We start from the raw sequence: 24,299 nt of genomic DNA, 5'->3' as shown, positions 1-24,299 counted from the left end.
AGGGACCTTTATATGTCATCAAATCACACTGTATATGTGGTCACGTGTAGCCTATAGCAATGCTTTCAAAGGTGTTCCACAAACCAGTAGTCTCCATAATATTTTATACGGTTTCTTTAAACAAAAAACAAAAGAGCAAAACCATATGTGTATTATGGAAAGGTCCATGGTCAAATGTTTGGGAAACCCTGAGTTAAAATTCAAAAGCTCAAAAGGGGCAATGTTAATAAAACACCAAGAAGATTCTTGGTGGGAGGAGTTATAATAAAAAATGTTTCCCAAACTTTTTCACGTGTGTGTGTGTGTATGTGTGTGTGTGTGTGTGTGTGTGTGTGTGTGCTGCATGCATGCACATCATCTCTAGTACTAGTGTTCTGCCTAACACACTTGGGTGAATGCCAGGGTGTTAACTAGTTTTCAATGAAGTCAACAGCCATTTATGAATTTTTTGGCTTGTGGACCATCAGGTTTCTTCTTGTCATACCTCCTTTGATGTTTTATATAACTGAATTTTAAAGCTATTTCTTTCCCATCAGTGCTGGAAGTTGGGCAAGAAAAAAAAAGAAAGAAGAAAGAAGCAAATGTAACACTTTTGCTTGATGTTTCTTATAAGTGTTTTGAGGAAAAGGCATAGGAAGGGAAATGATTCCACCTAAGGTTGCTACCTGCCTGGGATGGCAAGTTGCCCAATTTTCAAAGATTCTTTGCTTTCTGCCACTACCCTCATTCAACAGGCAGACCTGAGTTTAATAGTGCTGGATCATTTCTCCTGGTGTGAGACCTGGAATAAGTTACTTAACCTTGCAGCTCCTCCATCTCTTCCTGTGTTTTTTTTCTCCTCATGATTTATATTTTTTAACTATGTAAACTTTGTTTCTTAGAAGAGAGTTTCTATAGGAAGAGCAAATAACCCTTTAAACTCATAATTTGAAATACTAACTTTAAAAAAACAACCTCCCATTAAACTATTTTATTAAATTTGGATTCCAGATTATCAGTTTTAGAATGGTAAAAGCAGCAGTTATAAGAGGTGGTGGTTGGTAAAGAGATTGGTGTTGGCCTGAGGTGTCAATTGACCTACTTTATTAAACATGTTCTCACTTGCTATTGTCATTCAAAAGGTGTTATTTTGTTTTTGCAAGATCAGTGTCATTGTAGAAAATGTTTTGTATGCCCATGTCCTGCCATGTTTGTGCTCCATTTGCAAGGTTTCTAACATGATATAGGTCATTTAACTTTTTATATATGTTGAGAGAAACAGAGGGAGGGAGAGAGAGAGAGAAAGAGAGAGAGAGAGAGAGCGAGAGAGAGAAACAGTCTTTGGTAGGATACTAAAATACTTATAATTTTAATTTCTGTGTCCTAAATGAAAACACCATGCTGTTTAACAAAACCTACAAAACCCTCCATGTAAAGTTCATGTAATATGGGTTGCTGGGTTGCCACCATCATTGAAATTAATCTTACTTTCATCATTTGGGTCTTGCATTAATCTTTGAAAAACAAAGCTTATAAGTGATGTTCCTATAATAGTTTTTCTTGGAACATAAGAATTTGAAGGTTATTTTAACTGTGATGGAGTTAAAGCCATGACGATGGATAAAGTTGCCCATGGAGAATGTGTATTTGCATGTTGAATTGAGTGCCTGCCGAGAATGCAACTGGGAACCAAGGGCACTAGATTCAACAACACTGGTTTAGATCTGAGAACAATGCAGAAATGTTGTTCCCGCAAAGGCACACATACTAGGCTCTTACTCATCTCTAAAATGCTGAATTCATAGTAGCCAGCTGCCTCTGGGACCTAAGGATGACTCTGCAATGCTGTTTTGTCACAATAAAAGTTCTTTACTTGTCAACTACCAAAAGGTCTAATGGACTTGTTCCATTTCTTATTTATTTGAGTTCCCTTTCCTCTCCCAATTTCTAATGACTGTTGTTGAGCTAAGTAGTAGTTGCCCATTAATATTCTTTAGTTAAAGGTTTCCTTTATGCATCCCATCCCTTGATTTTTAGTACTAGTTAAAATGTACCTTAAGTTTCAATTTTCTAATTCATTGAGTTCAAATTCTATCATCTTATGAGGCTACCTCTATAAACCCTACCCTGACCCCCCTCATACCCACCCCAGATGGAGCCAACCACTTTCTCTGCTTCTATCATATGAGTGGCATTTAATTATTTAGATGTTGAACTCACCAAGCTCAGGAGCTATATATTAATCATCTCTGTTGCTATCTCATAGCACAGAGTCTGAATGATAAATAATAGTTGAATTGAACTGAGCAGGCACACAAAAAATAACACTGCCAGGGATCACAGCTAGGAATATATTTCTGGCCAGCCTTTACCTTGTCTCCAAGCCACCATATTCAAAGCTGGGAAGGGAACCAGGTAAAGGAAAATTCATTTGGGGAATTCCAGTGAGCATAGACATGCCTATTAGAACAGAGCAGATTCCTTTTTGCTTCTTTGGATAAATACTTACCAGAAAATCTTAACAAGCAACCACTTCCAAGAGTTCACACCAAAATAGGAAATGCCCAATACATTTAGTGGCTTGTAAATATTTATTTTTTAAGCATATGAAGACAGAAGTTGTTGCATATGAATGTTTATGCTGAGGAAATGCAGAATTTGCCCTTCTGACAACCTGCTATGAATTTTAACAATATTTGAAATTTTTGTTGCTAATTAGTCAATTTGGTATTTGGCTGTTGCCTTGGGGAATTTACACTGACCTGCTAACAATTTAACACAAGACCAGTTAGGTAAAACTTCCAGCTTCCTGGTAATGCTTAGGTATGTACAGAAGGACATGATGACATCATACTTAGGTCATAGGTGTTAACCAGTGCACCACGCCCTCACTCCCACCTGGGAGATCTGGATATGTTTCTCAATAACCACAGTTCTGTGGCTTGTGAGCATTTATAGCTCCGCTCATGTGGCTGGGGGTGGGTGAGTGACGATGGCAGTGGTGGAGGAGGAGGAGGAGGTGGAGTTTGGAGGGAGTGAGCTTACTTCCTCTGCATTCTCTCTGTCTTTTCTCTCTCTCCTATTGCCTTCCTTCTCCTCTCATTCCCTACCCTCACCTCCTCTCTGCTGAACTACCATACTATCATGTCAGTATACATGAAGTCCAGCTCCTTGGCTTCTTTTTTTTAAAAAATATTTTAATTGATTTCAGAGAGGAGGGGAGAAGGAAAGAGAGATAGAAACACCAATGATGAAGATAATCATCGATCGGCTGCCTCCTGTACACCCCACACTGGGGATCAAGCCTGTAACCTGGGCATGTGCCCTGACCAGGAATCGAACAGTGATCTCCTGGTTCATAGGTTGACGCTCAACCACTGAGCTACTCCAGTTGGGCTTCCTTGGCTTCTTAAAAAATTCACTTGAAGCTGAGTTTAGTATCTTTATTAAAGAGTCAGGGAATGGGGTAGAGAATGAATACAGGGTTTAGTCATGGTCAATGAAAAAGTTGGCCTTCTTGTTGCCTTCCCCCTGCCACTCATCTTCCTCTACTATATCCTTCATTATAACTAAGTTTTTCCATTTCCCTGGTTCAGGAAAAGTCTATCTTCATTCAGATCTACTCTATTGAAGTCTTTTCCCAACAAGGATAGGCTTTTCTTGGAATAAGTTCTAGAGCCAAAAGCTACATTTTCCTGATATTATTACTCCTATAATACTTACAAAACTAGTTTGTATTAGTTTAAAGTTATATTAAACTAGAGGCCCAGTGCACAAAATTCATGCATGGGGTAGGGGGTCCCCTCAGCCCAGCCTGCACCCTCTCCAATCTGGGATCCCCAGATCAGGCCTAAACTGGCAGTCAGACATCCCTCTCACAATCCTGGACCGCTGGCTCCTAATTGCTCACCTGCCTGCCTGCCTGGTCATTCCTCACTAACCCCCCTGCCAGCCTGGTCATAGGCAGCCATCTTGTGAGGGTGTGAGGGCTAATTTGCATATTACTTCTTTATTATATAGGATGATTTCTTGGATTTTACTGTAACTGTGCATGGTTTTGGGTGAGGCAGGGTAGGAAGTGACCTGGACTGTAAAAGTTCTGCAATCACAAATGCTATAGACTCCATCCTATCCAATTTTTTAATATACTTGATATATAAATGAATTTATCACAAAGAATTGGCTTACATGAATGTGAAGGCTAGCTAAGCCAGTTCAAAATCTGTAGGATGGGAAGGGAAGATCATCAGTAGGCCGGAACTCATAAGCAAAGATTGAAACTGCTGTCCACAGACAAAATATCTTCTTTTTTTGAGAGAATCCTCAGCCCTGATTAAAAAAATATATTATTGTGGTAAAATACTAGTACACACATCAGTTCTACCCATGTTATTCAGGAATAAATCCTGAATATTTTGTGACCTTAAATTAAGTTGGTTAGGAGCTTTAATTATATCTGCAAAGTACCTTCACAGAAACAGCTGGGCTTGTGTTTGATGGAATATGGAATAACTTGTAGCCTCGCCAAGTTGACATATCAAAAATAGCCATTACAGATTAGTAAGCTGGATAAAATGCTTACCAAAGGATGATGGTTAAAATGCATTTCAACAAAAATTTTAATAGTTAAATAATGACCTAAAGGACATATATATGCCTAAGAACTCTTCTTCTACTATATCAAAGTCTTCCCCAAGGTGCTTTTCTTAAGGAAGCATTTAAAAGTACTGACGGCAGGTGTATAGATTAAAGAGTTATTCTGATTTGTATTGGGAGATATAATGCTTAATTTATTCATTGCATTTTCAGACTCTATTAAATTTGTAGTTATTGCCTGAAAAAAAGAATGAGATGATTTTTGAAATGGACCACTAAGATTTTTTTATCATTATAGAACTCATTAAGCCAATAAATTCATTCAACAAATATATAACATGAACATAGTACATATAGCAGGCACTATTCTAGATTCTGTGTATAAAATACTGACTAAAACCAATGATGATCTTGCCTTCAATAATTCTATAGACATCAGGGAAAATATGTTAATCAAACAGTGACAAAATATTAATCAAACATTGACAAAAGTAATTTTTACAAACTGTGGTAATTTCTATGAATCTACAGTAAATGGTGCCTGTCCTCTGGGATGTCTGAAAGTTTGCCTGAGCTTGGATCTAAAGAAGGGGCAGAAGTTATTTGGGTAAAGAAAAGGAGGAAGAGGTTTCCAGATTGAAGTAAAAACCTCCTTGAAGAACCTGACCAAAGCCAGGGATGCTAGAACATAGAAAGTTAAGGCAAACATGGTCAAGACAATGCTGGTGAAATTGTCAGAAGCTAGTAGCTTGAAAATTACATTAAAAACTGATTGGTCTTTATCCTAGGAGCAATGCAAGGCATTAAGGATTTTAGGATTTTACAGACGGGAGTGACACAATCAATAGATAACTTCTTTCAAGACTTTGCAAGATAAAGGTTCTACTTTTGCCCCTGAGGCTGTTATAGCAAAAAAAAAAACAAAACAAAACAAAACAAAACAAAACAAAAAAAAAACAATTCAGCTTCTACATACATAAATCCTTGTGCCTTATCCATGGCAGACATCACTAATCCATCATGACAATATTTTTTTCCTGATGGAACCAACACTTAACAGTCTCAGAACATTCTAGACAACTGATACCAGTGTGTTTCGGCAACTAAGACAAAGCCTATTTTACAGAATCACTTTGCCTTTCTTAACAAAAACACAAAATTGTTTGGGATAAAGTTGCAAGATAAAATACAAGACACCTAATTATATTTGAATTTAAAAAAAACAAATGATTTTTTAGTATATGTCCCATATAATCTTTGGGACATACACTAAAAAAAACAATTACTTTTTGTCTAGATAAAATTCATATTTAACTGGCTACTTGCTAAATCTGGCAACCCTCATTTGAGAGAATTAATTGAACTTAGGTCATAACAGTCTACAGCACAGTACCAGCCCATAATAAATGCTTAATAAACATTTATTAATTCAATCAGTTCATTTGTTCTAAAGGCATAACTTTAGGAAAGTGTAAAAAAGTATTGTTTTCTGACTTACCATGATTTTTCTTCATATATTAGCTATCCTATATAATAAAATCCTAATATGCAAATCGACTGAACAGTGGAACTACTGGTTGCTATGATGTGCGCTCAATGCAGGAACTGCCTCTGGTGGTCAGTGTGCTCCCACAGGGGGAGTGCTGCTCAGCCAGAAGCTGGGCTCATGGCTAGCGAGTGCAGCGGCAGTGGCAGGAGCCTCTCTTGCCTCTGAGGCAGCACTAAGGACCCCTCAGCGGACATCCCCTGAGGGGTCCTGGACTGGGAGAGGGCACAGGCCTGGCTGAGGGACTCCCCGCCCCCAGTGCACGAATGTTGTGCACCAGGCCTCTAGTAAGAAATAGTCACAAAGGGTCTGAAGCTCAACTGCTCTTCCACTATTCTTTGCCTAGACTAAGGGCTCTCCATGATTTTTTACTGAACCCCATAAGACAGTGCAAAAAACCCACCCATTTCTACTTTCTAATGAAAAAATAAATGGTAAGAACATGTCAGTGCCTAGGAAGTAGAATGTAGGCTTAACCAACAACCTACAACAAACCACTATTATAAAGATAAAAAAAATAAATAATTTTAAATTCAAAAGGAATAATGGAAATTATTCAAATCATGACCAACTCAAGAAAATTCTTGGTGCAATACAAACAAATCACCCTTCCTGAATTTTTTGGGTTTACTAGTAATCTACAAGTGATCATACAAAATAAAAGTCTTCCATCCTTGTCAAACACTATGTGGCAGCCAGGTCTCTTAGGAGAATATTGAATTATATTCCTCAATAAACTCTAGGGACTGCCTGGTTTTAGTTAATGAATCACAAATTTTAGTGACTGTTAACTGATTTAGGAATTTACTAAAAAATAAACCTTGGTTGTTTATGTAAATGAAAGCCTGTAGAATTGTGGGTAATTGATCCAAAGGGACTAAAGCAGAGACTAGCAATTTTAGATCAGTCTTAGGATTATTAGGTAGCCCTACGTGGCCCACACTGAGAATTACTGATCTGGAAAGACTTACTATCTTTTTCTGGCATTTGAACTCTATAGTAGATGGCAGATATTAGAGTGTCTTAATTTATAAATTCAGGTAAACTTTATGAAATAAAAATGATAATTTATGGTTTCTAATTTTATTAGCAGGAATTGTGAACGATGTGAGTTAATAAAATAAATCAAAGCCCTTAGATCTCTTGGGTCCAAAATGTATTATACAAGCACATTACCTATTGTTTCTCTAATTAATTGTAATATCTCCGTGTCTCTAAGCTGGCTAGCATCAGTCTCACCTTTCTTCTGAAAGAGCTTATATTACAAGCTTAACTGCCATCCTTCCTCATGGAACTTGTCCTGGGTTGACCACATTTGTATTATATTCAAGACTAATGCACTGAGAGCCCCTTTGTGGGCTCACCCAGATTCTTTTCAATATAAGGGTCCTGTAATTAAGGCTGGGAGGTGTGGTTGTGACTGAGTGCCCTGCAGATTGCTCATTACCATGCCATCTGAACAATTTAATAACCTTTTTAATTAATCCAAAATTGGCATGTCCCCCTTCAGGCTACAGTGCAGCTTTTGCAAGAGTTGGTCTCTTGGTAGTTCTCAATTTAGCTTATTATTTGAAACCTAAATCTGCCCAGGCTAATGAGCGTGACCAATTCCTCTTACCAAGACCACATAGGAGTCTCCATCTGCACTTCACTAAAGGGTGAGAAGACCAGATGGCTTGGGGTGATATTCTGGTTCTTGAAGAAGTTCCCATCAGTCTAGAGATGAAAGAAAATAATTTATAGAGTAGTTGAAAATCATTTTTTACTTTTACTTTCTTGTTCCTTTATTATTATTATTTTCTCCATTTCAGGTTTGACTTTTAGTCTCAGTCCTTCATACTTTTGTCTTAAATTTAAAATAATTTAACAGGTTTTGGTAATTTGATATTCTGAAACTTTAGTATCGCCTTTGCCCTATACAGGAGGGAGCCTGATTCCACTTGAAGCTTAGGTTATTCATTTTCTATTCCGTCAGATTATTTTGTTGGCGCTTGAGAACCCGGGAGAACAAAATGCCGTTCTTAAAAACATGAGATGTGCTCACAGGCCCACACGCTGCCTGTGTATCACGTGCGGCTCTGAGTGAAGAAGCCACGCTCCAAACACTCGAGCCGCTTCCACGCACACCTCATCCATATGGATGAAGTGCTCTGCCCCACCACAGGGCTTCTCTAAAGTTGCCATGGAGGGGTCGTCCTCCCAGTGATTTCCTCTGTACTGTCTGTGAATGAAGAGGGAGCAATGTAACTGACAGCAGAAAGTACTAGTGGGCATGGTATATACAGTATAATAAAAACTATAAACGGAAGAGGTCTTTTTGGTATATTTTTTTATTAATTTCAGAGAGGAAGAGAGAAGGAGAGAGAGAGAAACATCAGGATGAGAAAGAATCATTGAATGGCTGCCTCCTGTACGCACCCCTCTGCGGATTGAGCCCGCAACCCAGGCATGTGCCCTTGACCGGAATCAAACCTGGGACCCTTCAGTCCACAGGCTGATGCTCTATCTACCGAGCCAAACTGGCTAGGGCTTAGTGCATCTTTTTAATTGGAAGAAAATACAGGCTTTTGAGTGATAATATTTGCTATATTTCCCTAAATACAACACCTCAAAAAATCCAGGTGGGAAATAGGTATATGGAAAAACATATGGGTGTTGAATGTCAGGTATTGTCAGGTAAGATACTTAACCTATGATGCCCAGCAGCCCCATCTACAGCATGAGAACATTGGGATGTTGAAGAATTGTGATAAAGTATATAGTTCATAAGATATACAGGTCTCTTGTCCCCCCCCCTAAAAGCTAGAAAAAAGGGAAGAAACCCCACAATTGACGGCTTACCAAGAATTTTTGTAGAGGTGTATAAGGTTTCCCTCGACCCTCTTAGGGTTCCAGGCTGGGTCTAAAAATTAAACTGACAAAGACATTCACAGGAGAAAAACACAAATTTGTTTATGCTTTACATGGCTTGGAAGCCTTCATAAGGAAATGAAGACCTAAAGAAACAGTTAGACCTGAGTATTTTTGCTGTTGTTGTTGTTTTTAATCCTCATCTGAGAGTATTTTTTCCATTGATTTTTAGAAGGAAGGAAAGGGAGGGAGGGAAGGGGGAGAGAGAGGGAGAGAGAGAAACATCGATGTGAGAGAAACACATTAATTGGTTGCCTCCCTCTTGCGTCCTGATAGGGGCAGGGTTCAAATCTGCAACCCAGGTATGTGCCCTTGGTTGGGAATCGAATTGGAGACCCTTTGGTGGCGGGCCCATGCTCTAACCACTGAGAAACACTGGCCAGGGCAGACCTTCGTATTTTTTTTTCTGGATTGGGTGAAGAATGCACAGTCATGGAGGAATATGATAGGTTAAGGCAGGGGTGGGCAAACTTTTTGACTCGAGGGCCACAATGGGTTCTTAAACTGGACCGGAGGGCCGGAACAAAAGCATGGATGGAGTGTTTGTGTGAACTAATATAAATTCAAAGTAAACATCATTACATAAAAGGGTAGGGCGGGATCCGGCCCGCGGGGCCGTAGTTTGCCCAGGCTGGGTTAAGGAGTGTGAGGTAATTATAATAAACTGGGAGAAACTTAGCAAGGCCTGTTTGTTCTGATTCTTCTGGAAGTCCCTTTGTCTTTGGAAATAAGGCTGCTCCTTTCCTCCTGGTACAGGGCGGGCACCTCTCACAGGAGGGTTTAATGATCTGTTTCAGCAAAGAGGAGCGAGGGGGAAAGTCAGAGTGACCTTCAGCTTACAAGGTATCATATTTTGGGGTAGCGTGTCCTGAACCCCACATCTCCAATGACTCATGCTCAAGAATTTGTGCACAAAAACATTTACTAAATTGTTCACAGCAAAAAGTATCCGTGCCTTTTCCCCTTCAATCCCTTTCTCATTCCCTGCTCTCACAACCTTATTTATTAAAGTCTACTATTTGGTGTGTGTGTGGGGGGGGGAGGGGCGGGGAGTGGGAGAAGTCTCACTTGGCTGAATGTCAAGTTGACTTCCCTTCCGCAGCTCTGCTTCTGTGGGCAGAAGCCCCGCTTGGGCAGGCTCCTCTCCGCTGAGTGTTTTTCTGTCATTTTTAAAGGACAACAGCAGAGATGCAAATTGCGGAGCCTGCTGGGGAGACAGGCACACAAAGAGGCAATTCAGGCGACAAGTGTGCAGGGAGTAGAGGGGGTGGAGGAGGGGCCCAGGCAGGGCACATTCTTCAGGTTCTTTCTTCTGCCTTTTGTTAGCGGATTTATTGGGCTTGTTAAGCACTAAGGGAACACTGTGAGGCTTGGTGGCCTCCCGGCTTGGGAGGCCTTTCAGAATTCTAAACTGAAGGCATCTTGGGACTCTCCACCTCCTAGGGTCCCCTGAGGACCCTGGGAATGGACTACTTAGAAACCACAGAGATGAATCATATTTTTGTTCAAGGTAGCAAGTATGGGACACAGTACATGACACGGACAGGTAAAAGTCATAGCCTCCTGGTGTCGGACGCAGCCCCCACTTCACCCCGACTCCTACCCTGTCCTCTGCCCCTGCTCCACCCCATCCCAGGCATCTTTGTCAGCTATAGACCTCTCCTGGACCTGAACTGTGATCCCTGAAGGAAATCCACCACACTGCTCAGAGGGAACAAGAAACCCCAAAGTCTGGTAGAATCCAGAATATCAGAGTTCTAAAAACAGAGTGAATCTGGGAAGGCAGCTGAGGGAAGAAGGGCCAGGCAAATTTTGGGAGATCATGGTGTTATGGGTAGAAGTGGAGTTCTTGGAGTGCCATGAGAAAAAGAATTTCCTGAGGCTCCCCCATGGGAGAATGGGATTTTGTGGACAGCTTTATTGATGATCTAACATTAAAGGGGTTCCCTTCCAAGTTTGCCACAAGCACTGTTCTCCTCCCCTGGACCTCACATGTGGCCCTGCACTGGATGGGATTGATTTCTGCACAGGCAGAGTGTCAGGCTATCTGGAGATTTGGGTTTGGGGCGGGGGGTGGGGTGGGGGGTAGGGAGTAGGGGAGCGGGACTGCTGGGGACTGCGCAGCCCTAATTGGCACCATGACTCTGGGCAAGTCACTCTCCCCCTCTAGGCCTGTTACCTCTTCTATAAAACGAGGGGGTTGGGCTGGGGTCTTCAGAGCCCTGTCCTGCTCTGACAGTAGGAACCTCAGGGGCTCTAATTGCCTCATTAGAACACCAGGGAATGCCTTTCTAGTAATTGTCTCCCTGGCTCCTGTCTTACCCACTCCCTACTGGGCTCTGCCTCCCAGGAAACAAAAGCAGCTGCTCTCTCCTCTGGGGCTTCCTGGGATCTGGCGAGCCCCTCTTGTCAGCATATGTGCGCAGGCATTCTCTGCCTTTCTCCCTCTTCCGAGGCCTGTCTCCAAGGGCCTCCTGAGTGCCCCCCTTTGAGCCACTCGTTCTCTTTTCTGCTTATTTGGCTAGGGAAGCTGGCCTCTATCCCAGGTGAGATTAAAGTTTCCTTTATTACTGTCCATCTTGCACAAGGATTTAACGGTGAGTGCTTTACAAATAAGCATGTGTGTTGTAGCTGCGATCAAGTCATGCTCAGACTCCAGGTGAAATGGCTCAGATGCAAATGGCAGTGAATGGCCGGAGAAGGTTAATCTCATAGAACTGTCCCTGAAGAAATACACTTTCAGAGGTTCAACAGCTGCCCTTAAGAGATGGTCTCTTTGCTTAACAGAGGATGTTTCATTTTCTATGTTTTAAGAACCAGACATAAATGGAGTAGATAATGTGGCTTTAAAATTCTCCCAAAGAGCCTGTTCTATGAGTCTCTTATAAAATTCTTAATGTGTTTAGGAGAGTGTGCATTTCTGAGAGGCCAGGAAACAGTTTCTGTATGTTCAGCTGGGCACGTGCAGGGTAAGAGATCAGAGACATGGGAGGGGTTGGTGGGAAACTCAGGTCTACTTGGAAACCAAAGAAACCTGAAAGTCTGGTAGAAACCAGAATATCAGAGTTCTAAAAACAGAGTGAGTCTAGGAAGGCAGCTGAGGGAGGAAGGGTCAGGCAAATTTCGGGAGATCATGGTGTTATGGGGAGATGTAGAGTTCTTGGGGTACCACAAGAAAAAGAATTTCCTGAGGCTCTCATGGGAGGATGGGGTTTTGTGGAAAGCTTTACTGATGATGTAACATTAAGGGGATTCCCTTCCAAGGTCCCATCTCTGTCCACCTCAGCATGGAGGAAGTTCAATCTGGTCTTTAGCGGGGCCAGAATGAAGGCCACTGCCCAGAATGTCTGTTCCATATTAAAGTACAGTCCAGTACAGAACTGGCTAGCTTAGCTTGTGTTCCAAGGTGTAGTCCATTGTGTGTGGGGTTCAGGGCCATGGGGCCGTTTAAGGTCATATGGTTATGGAAAGAGAACAGGCAGGCACTTGGGTGAGTGTGGGTCATGGAGCAAAGTGAACAAGAGCCAGAGGGAACCCTTTGTCGGGGAGTTTTAACCAGGAGCTTCTTCAAACTAACCAGTCAACCTTCCAAGACATTGCATGCTTCTGATGGAGTCCACTCCCTAGCCAGTGCATTGTTCCCCAAACTAGAGTTAGAATCCAGTGCTGCAGTGTGTGAGTAGTGTGGCCCTGAGCAAAATAATTTATCTTTCTGTGTCATTTTCTTCATCTAAAAGAAGAAGAAAATAAAGCCCTGGCCAGTGTGGCTCACTTGGTTGGAATTCATTCCGTATACCAAAGAGTTAAAAGTTTGATAACCAGTCAAGGCACATGCCTGGGTTGTAGGTTCAACCCCTGGTTGGGGAGCACATGGAGGGTAGCTAATTGATGTTCTCTCTCCCATTGATCTCTCTCTTTCTCTCTCTCTTCTTCTCTCTTTCCCTCTCTCTAGATTTGATGATCATATCCTCAGGTGAGGATTAAATAATTAATAAATAAATAAATAAAAAGAAAAAAAAAGGATAAGAATAATAACACCTAACCAGCAGGAGGTTTTCCAGGAACAAAATGAGAACACTCATAGGAAGTCCTTAGAAGAGAACAGATGCTCATTGAATAGCCTCTTTCTTAGTTTCTTCATCTCATTGTTCCCTTCATCTTGTTGTGCCATCAGGAATGGCTTTTGCTTGATGGTAACATGTATTCATTTCTCTCCCCCCAGATTACCTTTGCCTCAACCCAATTTCAGTTTCTCTTTATCAATTTGTAGTATTTTAGGGTGATAGAGTTTATTTATTTCTGCCTGTATATCCACGTCACTTGGGGATTAAAACATATATATTCAGTTTCTTTGGGGTCCTGTATTAGATTGGATTATTCTTCAAAAGTATTCACTCCTTCTTCCTAATTCCCATGAGAAGAACATACTCCAATGTTAGCTTAGGCTTTGCTTTGGTTGATTGACTAATAAAGAGACATGATGTAGTGGAGACTTGAAATGAGTTTGTGAAGTTAAACTGGTACCTCTGCTGTTGCCATGAGAAGATATGTCCAATCTAGCATGCTGATCCCTGGAGTAGGACAAGATACAGGTGGATCAGAGCTGAGCAGCCTCAGAGGAGCCCCACTCTCATCAGCCAGCACCCAGCTGACCCCTAGATATAACTGAGCCAGTCAGTATCAGCAGAGTCATCTAGCCACGCCCATCAACTCAAGTCTGGCTAGCCCACAAATTTGTGATCTAAATACATAATGATATGCCATGGTAATGTTGTGGTTCATTTTCTTTCTTTTATTTTTTTTAATCTTCACCTGAGGATATGTTTTTATTTATTTTAGAGAGAGCAGAAGAGAGAAACACTGATCAGTTGCCTCTGAGTATGTACCCCAATCAGGGATCAGTCCACAACCTGGGTATGTGCCCTGACTGGGAATCGAACCCACAACCTTTTGGTGCATGGGATGACAATGCAACCAACTGAACCACACTGACCAGGACTATTGTGTTCTTTGTTGAGGGCCTGATCTTATCTTCCTCTCCAGAGATTTCAGGTAACAGGCTTGGGAGACCAGGAATCTGTATTCCTGAACCTTTCCCTCTTCCCCCTCCAAATATGATTAGGACATTCAGCTAGATTTGGAAAACACTGATCTCCTTTAATCTCCTCTTCCAGGGAGATGCTGAGAACCAGAAAGGTAAAGTGACTTGCCCACAGTCTCAATACCTGCCAAGGTTAGTATTTAGAATCCTAGATTATTTTTTTAATACTCTTTCTTCTCTATGACACTGTTCCCATTTTTTGAAAAAAAAAGTTGTCATAGAAGAAGAAATTCTTCATGTCCCTGTCACTTAGATGCTTTGGGCTGGAGTATTTCAGCCCCACACTGATATCCACCCTTTGAAACCCATTGATGAAAGGATATACACAACAGAAAGAGAATATTGACTTTGGTTGTAATTGTATTTACTGTGCCAAACCACTGAGCTCAGGGTAAAAAGGCGGTCACTAGCTCATGTGCTTTAGAGGGAATTTAAAGTACAGTATTCTTTTTCAACTTGGGAAAGTTTATGCTATTTCTAGGCAATTATTTCTTGTGGGAATAAAAATGTGTGACTCTTTCATCCTGTTCCTCTTGCTGTGGCTTTTCCTCATTAGCGGCGTCCTTCCTCTGGAGCTGCAGTGATGCCCTCCAAGTGCTGAATCTATTACCGCAGAGGCTGGGCTTTACAGACCTGACAGAAATACAGACTGGGAAACTGCAAGATCTGTCTTGAGTTGGATTAATGTTTGTTGAGCACCTGCTATGTGCCAGCTTCTGTGCAAACTGCTTGCACATACATGAATTTTTATTAAATGTACAGGAATTTACAAAGAGTGGGTGTAGGCTGTGTAGAAGGTAAAGAGAGACACTTGTGGCCGTTATTACACACTCCTTTTGTGACATTTCTCTATTTGCCAACAGTCTCCCGTTTAATCTTGCCCATCTGTTAAGTAGGGAAGAATCATCTCTTTCCGAGATCATCCCTCTAACCCAGACATCACCTTTTCCCACCCCTTTACCACACCAAGGACTGCTTAAGTAATAAAGCCAGGCAAGGTGCTAAATATTTCTTGGCTGAACAGGGCAGAAACAGTGGCTCCTTCTTGGTCTAAGGTTCTTATTGTTTCCCACGTGGGTCATTGCCATGCTCCCTCTAGACTTCTCCCCACCAGCTTCTCACCTTCCTAGTCTACACTACTCAACTCAACCTTCAAATGCCATATCCCCAGACCACAACTCCTGAGAGGAGTCATTTATATAGATAGATCTCTCTGCTTAAATCCTTCACTATCCTTCCTTTATGACATTGCTCAAATCCCACAGAATCTCTCTATTCTGCTCTAGACAGACTATCCCTCACTTCTTAGTGCTCTATTTTTTCTCTTCCTAACTTGGACTACAAATACATATGTGTGTGTGTGTGTGTGTGTGTGTGTACACACTCACACATGGCATGATACTCTCTGCTTTCATGCCTTTCCACATGCTTTCTCCAAGCTTTAGAATATCTGCTTTCACATTGAATCTCAATTTCCCACAAGGGCCTTGTAGTGTAAATGAAAGAAGCGGATGGATGAGAGACAATAGGGAATGGTGGGGAGCATGGCAAACTGGAGAGGGCACACTATGTCTAGAAGGCACAGTCACTACTAGGCCCTGGTGAATGGATGCCATGTCACAATGTGGCTTAGTGTTGATATATCTTCTACATTTTAGAAGCTAGAAATCCAGATTTTGTGTGAAATATCTAGATTTTTAAAGGTATGGAGGTACATTAAAACAAACAAACAAAAAAAACCTTTCTGCACCAAATAGACAAATCTGCTCTGTTTCTTTTGTTTGTTCAAATCCTACCAAACCTTAAAATCTGGCTTAGGCCTCCTCTCTCTTCTAAAGCCTTCTTTGATAATTCTGACTGCTATGGTCTGTTCTCTCTAAGTTCTCCTGTAAAAGAGACCTGGATAGTTATGTGCACAATATCTAGAAGCAGAGTACCGGGAAGCGAAACTACCTACTAGCTATGCAACCGTGGGCAAGATAATCAACCCCTTAAAGCTCTTTTTCCTTGTCTCCAAAAGGGAAAGGGTAGCTATGGTCTCTATTTTATAGTGTGATAAAGGTTAAAATAAAATAAGGATATAAAATATTCAACATATATGTGATATATCATAAGCTCTCAGTGAATGTTGGATAGTATTACTTATTATTCACAGCCCCAAGCATCATTACATAGTGGTTAAAAAGAGGATTCTAGAACCTGGTTTCCAGGGTTAAAATCTCAGATTCACCACTTTCTAGCTATGTGACTTTGGGAAATTTTTTTGACTTCAGTGTGCCTTAGTTTTCTCATCTGTAAAATGGGGATAATGAGTTATTATGAGGAAATTCCTCTTGAGTCATTTTTCCTTAGCTATAGGCATGCCATTGTTCTTTCTAACCTTACACCAGGCTCTTAGCTCAAAATTTAGCCTTGAATTCCTGGTCTGCAATACCAGTAGATTGGAGGGACACTAAGCATTTCCTTTTAAGGAGAGCATTCTGTTAACCATTGCCAGTAGAGGGCGCTGGAGGAACACTGTGGGAGGTATGTGGGTTGGCGGGTGGGGGTGGGGGAGGTCTTCTCTTTTCAGTTCTCATGGGATTTCTTTTCATTCTTGCCCTGCAGCATAGCATGGTCCATGAGTGGTGTGTGTGTGTGTGTGTGTGTGTGTGTGTGTGTGTGTGTGTGTGTGTGTTTGTGTGTGTGTGTGTGTCTGTGTGTGTGTGTGTCTGTGTGTGGCATCTGGTGCTGCTCTGTCCCGTCATGTGCCCAAAGTATGCCATCTCTTGGCCAACTTGCAGTGCTGGCCTAGGCTTGATGACGACCTTGCTGTGGCCCTCGGACTGCCTACTTCAGGGGTGCCCATCACCTTCTGTGCGCCCATCCCCAGCACTGACTTGCACCTGGAGGGCTGGTTCCTGCTTGCTGTGCAACCGTGGGTTAGCTCTGGCTCAGGAAACCCAGCAAACATCTCATCCATTCATTTCCTCCAATGAGGTCTGAGCCCCAGCTGTGGGTGCTCTCCCTCGACCTGAGGGCATTCTTTAGAGTGCTCTTCACATCTTTGTATTTACTCTCTATCATAGGTTAATCATCCTTCTTATTAAACTGCCCCTGTTTAAATCACTGTGTGATTTCTGTCTCCTGTTTTACCCCATTCTGTAAATATATTGAGTCTCAACTTACTCTGTGGTAAATCAGACATTCTGGTTATAGTCTTTTCTCTTCATCTACTTATACTGAATTTGCTTCCTTTCCTACCAACATATTATTTGTTGTTTAACAGATATTCACCGAGCTCACCTGCAGCCTAATGTATATGTGTCTGCAAATCCCTTAAACCTAAAAAGACTACTAATATGCACTATGGACTACTAGACTGTTGCTTCTCAACATGCTATCTGTGATAAAGGTCCAGTTTTTAACCAGTTAACTGCCACACGTCCAAAATGTAAACCATCTATATGTCTATAGACACTTATGGCATACAAAGAGCTAAAATTTAATTTCCAAACCTGTCATAAACCAAAAATTCTGTGAAGCATAATAAAATGCACTACTACTAATAACGATTTTTTTAAAAAAGACATACAAAATACAAGCCCAATATTTAGTATTAGATTCAAGAGACATAATTACTCTATGAAACTGCTATAGACGTTGCTGAATACCCTCAACTTCTATACTGGTGTTGCCATGGGTGGTGACCCTGTATAGACCATACCTTGACCAGCACTGATCTAGGCTATTCACCAACACTAGGAATCACATTGCACCCTGATTTTCAAACCTGATCCTCTCATTGCACTTTGCTTGCATTGAGGGGTTTGCTTTACTACTTTAAGGGATAGTGAAAGGACTCTCATTCATCCTCTGGTTCTGTCCAAGTGCCATCTCCAGCACATGCTCCTATCGGCATCACTTCCATGAGACATCTTAGCCTAATGTGGTAACTTTGCCATAGGCACAGTCCCTCTTCCATTTATCAGGAGGTAGTAACTGTGACAATGAAGTGTGCCCATATTCCCCAGGGCTCCAGGCCACTGAATTCATGGAGAGACACCCCACTATTCTTTCTGCCGCCCCCCACTATGTTTGCAGCTGATAAGAGCCAGGAGATGAGGGTTATTTGCATATGTGAGTTGTCTTAATAGCATGGGTTGCACCTATTATTACAGCCAAAAGCCATGTGTCAAAGCCTGAGTTTAGCCAATCAGACAGGAAAAAACAAATGAACTGGTCGGGTTGTCCAGCAAAAGCACCATAATTGTAGCTTTAAATGTTAACATGGAGGCTCGCTAGAGTCCCTAATCTCCCTGTTCTTCTATTATGATGTGGGCACAGCATCCTCCTGTCTCTTAATTATTGTCATTATACTAGTCTATCTAAAACTATATTTGTAAAATTCTTTAGACTCCATGGTAATTCTACTGAGTTCATTTTCCCATCTCTCCTCTGGGTTTGTGTCCTGCCTTCCCAGCTCAGTTTGTCAGCCAAAGATTCATTTTGTATTCAGTGGAGCTGCCACCCCATTGTTGGTGCTCGCTAGATTGTAATAGAAACGCCATGCCACCGAACTGTGAGTCGAAGCTGAATTACAATGATACTGCCCCAATTTTACAGATGCTGCCCAGTGCCAAAGAGCTTTAATAAAATGCTCAAGGTCACCGAGCAAATCCAATGCAGAATCAGGGGTGGGACCAGCTGTTGTGAATTTTGAGCCTAAATCTCATTTCTTTGCATCAGACTGCCTCTCCAAACCACAAGAGATACTCTTATCACTGTTGTTGGGTGAGTGTTCAGTTCGCTGCAGTCGATACCGTCAAATGAAATCTTCAAATGCCAGAAGTATGCTGTGAGACAGTCTTCACCTCTATGAACTCTAGCATTAGAAGCTGCAGCAGCACAGAGGCAACTAGGAAATCCATAACCACAGTTAATGCTGGCTGTTAAAAGTATGTCTGTTTGGAAGTCATTCTAGGGTGACAATGATCAATGCTGGTATTCATTAAAACAACAGTGACAAAAACAACACAACCCACAACCCACCTGAAACAAAATCTAAGAAAGATGGTCCATAGTTCCTATAGAAGGCATAGAAATAGATCACTAATAATCCAAGTAATCCAATTCCAAATAATGGTAATATGGAATATGCTTTTTTCAAACACTCTTCTCTTCTTCCCTCCTTTTCTCTTCTCCTCTTAATTCTGATCACTTCTCCCCCCTCCACCCTGCCCCCTCCATACACACTCCTCATCCCCCCACTCCCCTCTCAGTCATTAGTATCTGGGATAAGGCCAGTTGAAATAGAAGTAAGGAAAACTGGATTAAAGATAATTTAATGTAAATTGCCAACATGCATTGTAGGTGGTTAACATATATTGTGTTAACTACTCAGAGCGAATTATATTATGGATGCTTTACATACATTCCCTCTAATTCTTAAATCAACCTCATAAGGTAAATTTTATAGATGAAAAAACTGAGTCTTGAAGAAAGAAGCTTGCCCATGATCATGGGTAGGGAATGTCAGGCTCACGGGCCCTGTAAGGCCGGCAAAATCATTTGGTCTGGCCCTGCCAAGGCGTTAAGGGTGAATTAATTAAATGTCTGACCAAAGATAGCAGACTAATTTTTAAGTTGATAATTTTGTATAGTCTGTGAATGATATTATAAATATCCAAATGGCCTTTGGCAGAAAAAAGGCTCCCCACCCCTGATAGATGATAAGTAACTGGGTTTCAAATTGGGTCTCTCTGTTTCTATCCTTCTGCTCTACTCTGCACTATCCCTTTAAGAGATGGAAAATTACGTTCAGTGATGGCAGTGGTTTATTTATTTACCTTTAACACCAGTTATTTTAGTGCCTGGTTGGAGTTGCTATAGTAGTCAATGTGAACTGTGTAAAATGCAGACAAACTCTGGATACTGAATGCAGAGCAACTTAAAAAAAACTCAGTGACCTGACTCTGGTTTATAGGTTCTGTTTTAGATGCCAAGTGCTAATCATAAAATCAAAGAAAAACTATGAGAAAGGGATAATAATTTCGCTGGCATTCAGTTATTCTCTGTCACATTAAAGCTTGACTGTTAGAGAGCATGAGAAGGAATATGAACTTGGAAAATGAGGTTTTCTATGAGAGATATGGAAGCTTTTTCTCTTCTCCCAGCATTCCCTACCCTCTCTCCTGTTCCATGTGTATTTATCCGCCACTCTCCCCAAATCATTTAACTTGTTTTGACTAAATTAGACTTAGTAAGACAGATTTAGGAATTCACCTTGTCCATTGGGGTGGGTGGATGTCTATGATAATATCTGAGGCTAATTTGGGATAAAGTAGAAATAGCAATAATTATAAGAATATCTTGACTATTTTTGACTCCTTCCTTTTTTTAAGCTTTATTGAGGTACAATTAACAATAATAGTATATATTTACTAGAGGCCCGATGCAAGGAATTTGTGCAAGAGTAGGCCTTCCTTCCCCCCCAGCTGCTGGCACTGGCTTTCCTTTGACTGCCGGGCCAGCACCTTCCCTCACAGCTCCGGCTTCATCTGGAAAGTCATCTGGAAGGATGTCCGGAAGGACGTCTGGTCTAATTAGCATATTATGCTTTTATTATTATAGAAGGTAGACACCTTGATGTTTTGATATAGGTATACATTGTGATATGGTTGCCACAATAACTCTAATCAATGTCATCCTCACCTCACATAGTTACCTTTTGGGAAGGGGTGAGAATACTTAAGATCTATCGTCTTTGCATATTTATAGGATGCAATACTATATTGTCAATAAATTAATAATTTAACAGTCACAGTGCTGTACATTAGAGTCCAAGAATTTATTCATCTTGTATAACTGAAACTTTATACCCTCTGGCCCATTCTTTTCATTTCTCCTTTCCCTCAACCTCAGTAAGCAACTTTCTATTCTCTGTTGTTATGAATTAAGGTATTAAGTGAAGTCGTGCAGTGGCTGCCCTTCTGTCCCTGGCTAATTTCTCTTAACATAATGTCTTCTAGGTTCATCCATGTTGTCTTCGAATGGCAGGATTACCAGACTGAATAACATAACATTCTACTGTGTAGAACACACACATCCATGGATATTTCATTTGTTTCCATATCTTGGCTATTTGAATGCTTCTATTTAAATAACGAACATGGGGGAGTGCAGATAATGCTATGATATACTGATTTCACTTTCTTTGGATATACTAGTATAACAAGAAGTGGAGTTACTGGCTTCTATGGCAGTTCTATTTTTAATTTTTCAAGGAACTTCCAGACTGTTTTTGATAATGACTATGCCAATTTACATTTCTATAATCAGTGTATCAGGGTTCCCTTTTCTCCACATCCTTGTCAAAACTTGTTAGCTCTTATCTATTTTATAATAGCCATTCTAACAAGTATGAGGTGATATTTCACTATGGTTTTGATTTGTATTTCCCTGATGATCAGTAATGTTGAGGGCTTTTTTTTTTTCATATCTCTTGGCCTTTTATATGTCTTCTTTTTGAGAAATATCTGTTAAGGTCCTTTGCCCACTTTTTGAGTTTTGTTTATTTGTGTGTTTTGCTATTGAGTCAGAGTTTCTTATATATTTTGGACATTAATCTTTTATCAGATATACTAGAGACCAGATGCATGAAATTCATTCAAGAGTAGGGCTTCGCAGCCGCGATGGCTGCCTCGATCTCTCCCTCGCAGCTGCAGGCAGCTGCCTCAATTCCGTGGCTGCAGCCCTGGCTTCGTCTGGAAGGCCATCCAGAAGGCTGTCTGGAAGGACATCTGGTCTAATTAGCATATTATGCTTTTATTATTATAGATGTTTATAAATATTTTCTTCCATTCTGCAGCCTTTCCACTCTGTTGACTGTTGACTGTGCAGAAGCTTTTAGTTTGATGAAGTTGCACTTGTCTATTTTTGCTTTTGTTGCCTGTGCTTTTGGTGTCATATCCAGAAAGTCTTTGCCCAGACTAACGTTTGACTTTTTTCTTTATTTGTACAAGATCATGACATTTCAAAGACTTATTCAAAAAATATATTGACACTTAACTCATTCAGAATTGAGAGGCAGCAGTTATTATCTTCCTTTTGCACATGCCTAGACTAAGGCATATGGCCACATGAAAAGATTTGTGAGGGAATGCAGTCAATTGTCGGGGAATATAAGGCAAAATCTGGAACTTTTAAGTCCCCATTTTATGGCAATTTAACAATATATTAGATGTTCAAATCCTGCTGGTATTTTCTTCATTGAAACTCTTTTAATTGTATAACAAATTTCTAGCTGAAATATGTAGAACCACCATCAGAACAGTATTTCTATAATTAGATTCTAACACTGTGCCAGTCATACTCTGCTCAAGGGATATGTGAGAAATTTCTAAATGACGTCCAGCAGAGTGTTACCTCTTGGGAGGACATGAGGGTAAGGAAGACATGATTAAACCTTCAAAATGCTCCGAGTCTGATTTGAGAAAATAAACTCACTCCTATAAAGTCATCAAAGCCCAAAATATGAGGTGCTGACAAAAATAACCAGGGGGTCAATGGGACAGAGATATTGATTAGAGATGGCAAGGTCCACGGAAGACATATTGTTGAATCAGGAAGGATGGATAAAATTCAACAAAGACAAAAAGGAGAGGAGAAGAACAGACTATGCAACCTTTGTGTAGTGCTTTTTAGTTGGCAGAGTATTTTCAGGTTCATTGTGGGATTGAACCCTACAATAACTCAGCAGAAAATATTATCAGTCTCATTGTACTGGTAAGCATCCTAAGCCCAAAGAACTTAGGTAGAATTTCTAAGGTAACACAGCTTATAAAGGATAGAGTTTAGAGTAAAATCTACATCTGATGCATGCTCTTTGGTGTCAGATTCTGGAAGGTTATAAAACCAGACAGAGGGAAATTATTACTAATTCTAGACAAGGGATATAATATAATGAAAATGGAGTACTGGAGGGTTGGAGGGATAAGAGACAGGGAGATGAACCGAGGATCTCTCCCACCCACCAAAGTGCCTGTGCTACATCTGTTGTATGTATATGGCACTCTGATGTACTTGTCAATTCTGGTCTGTCTGAACCCTTGACTCTAAAATCCTGGAGGGCAGGGCTTCCCCTTTGATATCAGTAAGGCCCAGCATGCTGCTCATCTAGTAGGAAGTTATAATAATATTTTGAATGAATGAATAAAGTAATTACAGCTCTGATCTTGGCATGGAATAATGGCAATCTGGTGACAACAGTGGAATTAGGGCAATGGAGGTGAATCCATGGAAACTGGCAAACTAAGAAGTGTTAGGATTGTCAGAGTGGAGCCCATAAAAGAACATCTGAGGCCTAGCTAATATTCTGTTTCTTAACTTGAATGAAAGGATACACGGGTGCTTGTTTTGGTCTTTAAACTGGAAATATAGGACAAATAGAAATAGAAAAAATAGATAACATTTGGTGTTGAGCTTGATATGAAGGATAAAGGGGAAGAAAATAACAAAAAAACTTCAAGTTTATTGGTGTGACACTTAAAAAATGGTTACCTGCCAGGAATGGGACACTTGGAGGCAGACAGGAGGGCAATTTAGGACATTGTCAGGTAGCCATTCCTGTACCTGCAGGTTAAGTCTTAGAGCCAAACCTCCATCCTGGGAAGCCCCTTGTTCCCTTTATTTCTAGCCCATTTCCAAATGCCAGCATCTTCTTGATATTAGGGGGATGCTCTTCTTTCCAAAGAGATTTGGTAGCAGGATGATTCTTTTTATTCCCCTTCTTCATTAATGTCCCCCAAACTAAACTCATAGGTATTTTATTAGATATTTTACTGCTGACCTCTGTGGAACTATAGATAAAAGTTAGCAAAGCTTGTAAGCACTTGCAGAGTTATAAAGTTTATAAAAATCTTACAAAAGTCTGTAACAAGCCAAGTCAGCATTTCTGTGTTCTTTCAATAGTATTCAGAAGTCTCTCTTATGTAGTTCTGAAAGTTTTTCTTAGATGGTTCTAAAAGACATTATCAACTTTTCACACATATAACTAATCCCGGTTGCATGCTTATAATGTGCCAGACAGTATTCTATATACATGAGGTATATTATCTAATTTAAACCTCAAAAAAGCACCCCAGAGCCATGTACTATTATCATCTTCATTTTACAGATGAGGATGTT

Source organism: Myotis lucifugus, unplaced genomic scaffold (assembly GCF_000147115.1).
Source record: "Myotis lucifugus unplaced genomic scaffold, Myoluc2.0 scaffold_10, whole genome shotgun sequence".
Taxonomy (NCBI): Eukaryota; Metazoa; Chordata; class Mammalia; order Chiroptera; family Vespertilionidae; genus Myotis; species Myotis lucifugus.
The sequence above is the reverse complement of the archived record's forward strand: the minus strand, read 5'-3'. Positions refer to the sequence as shown.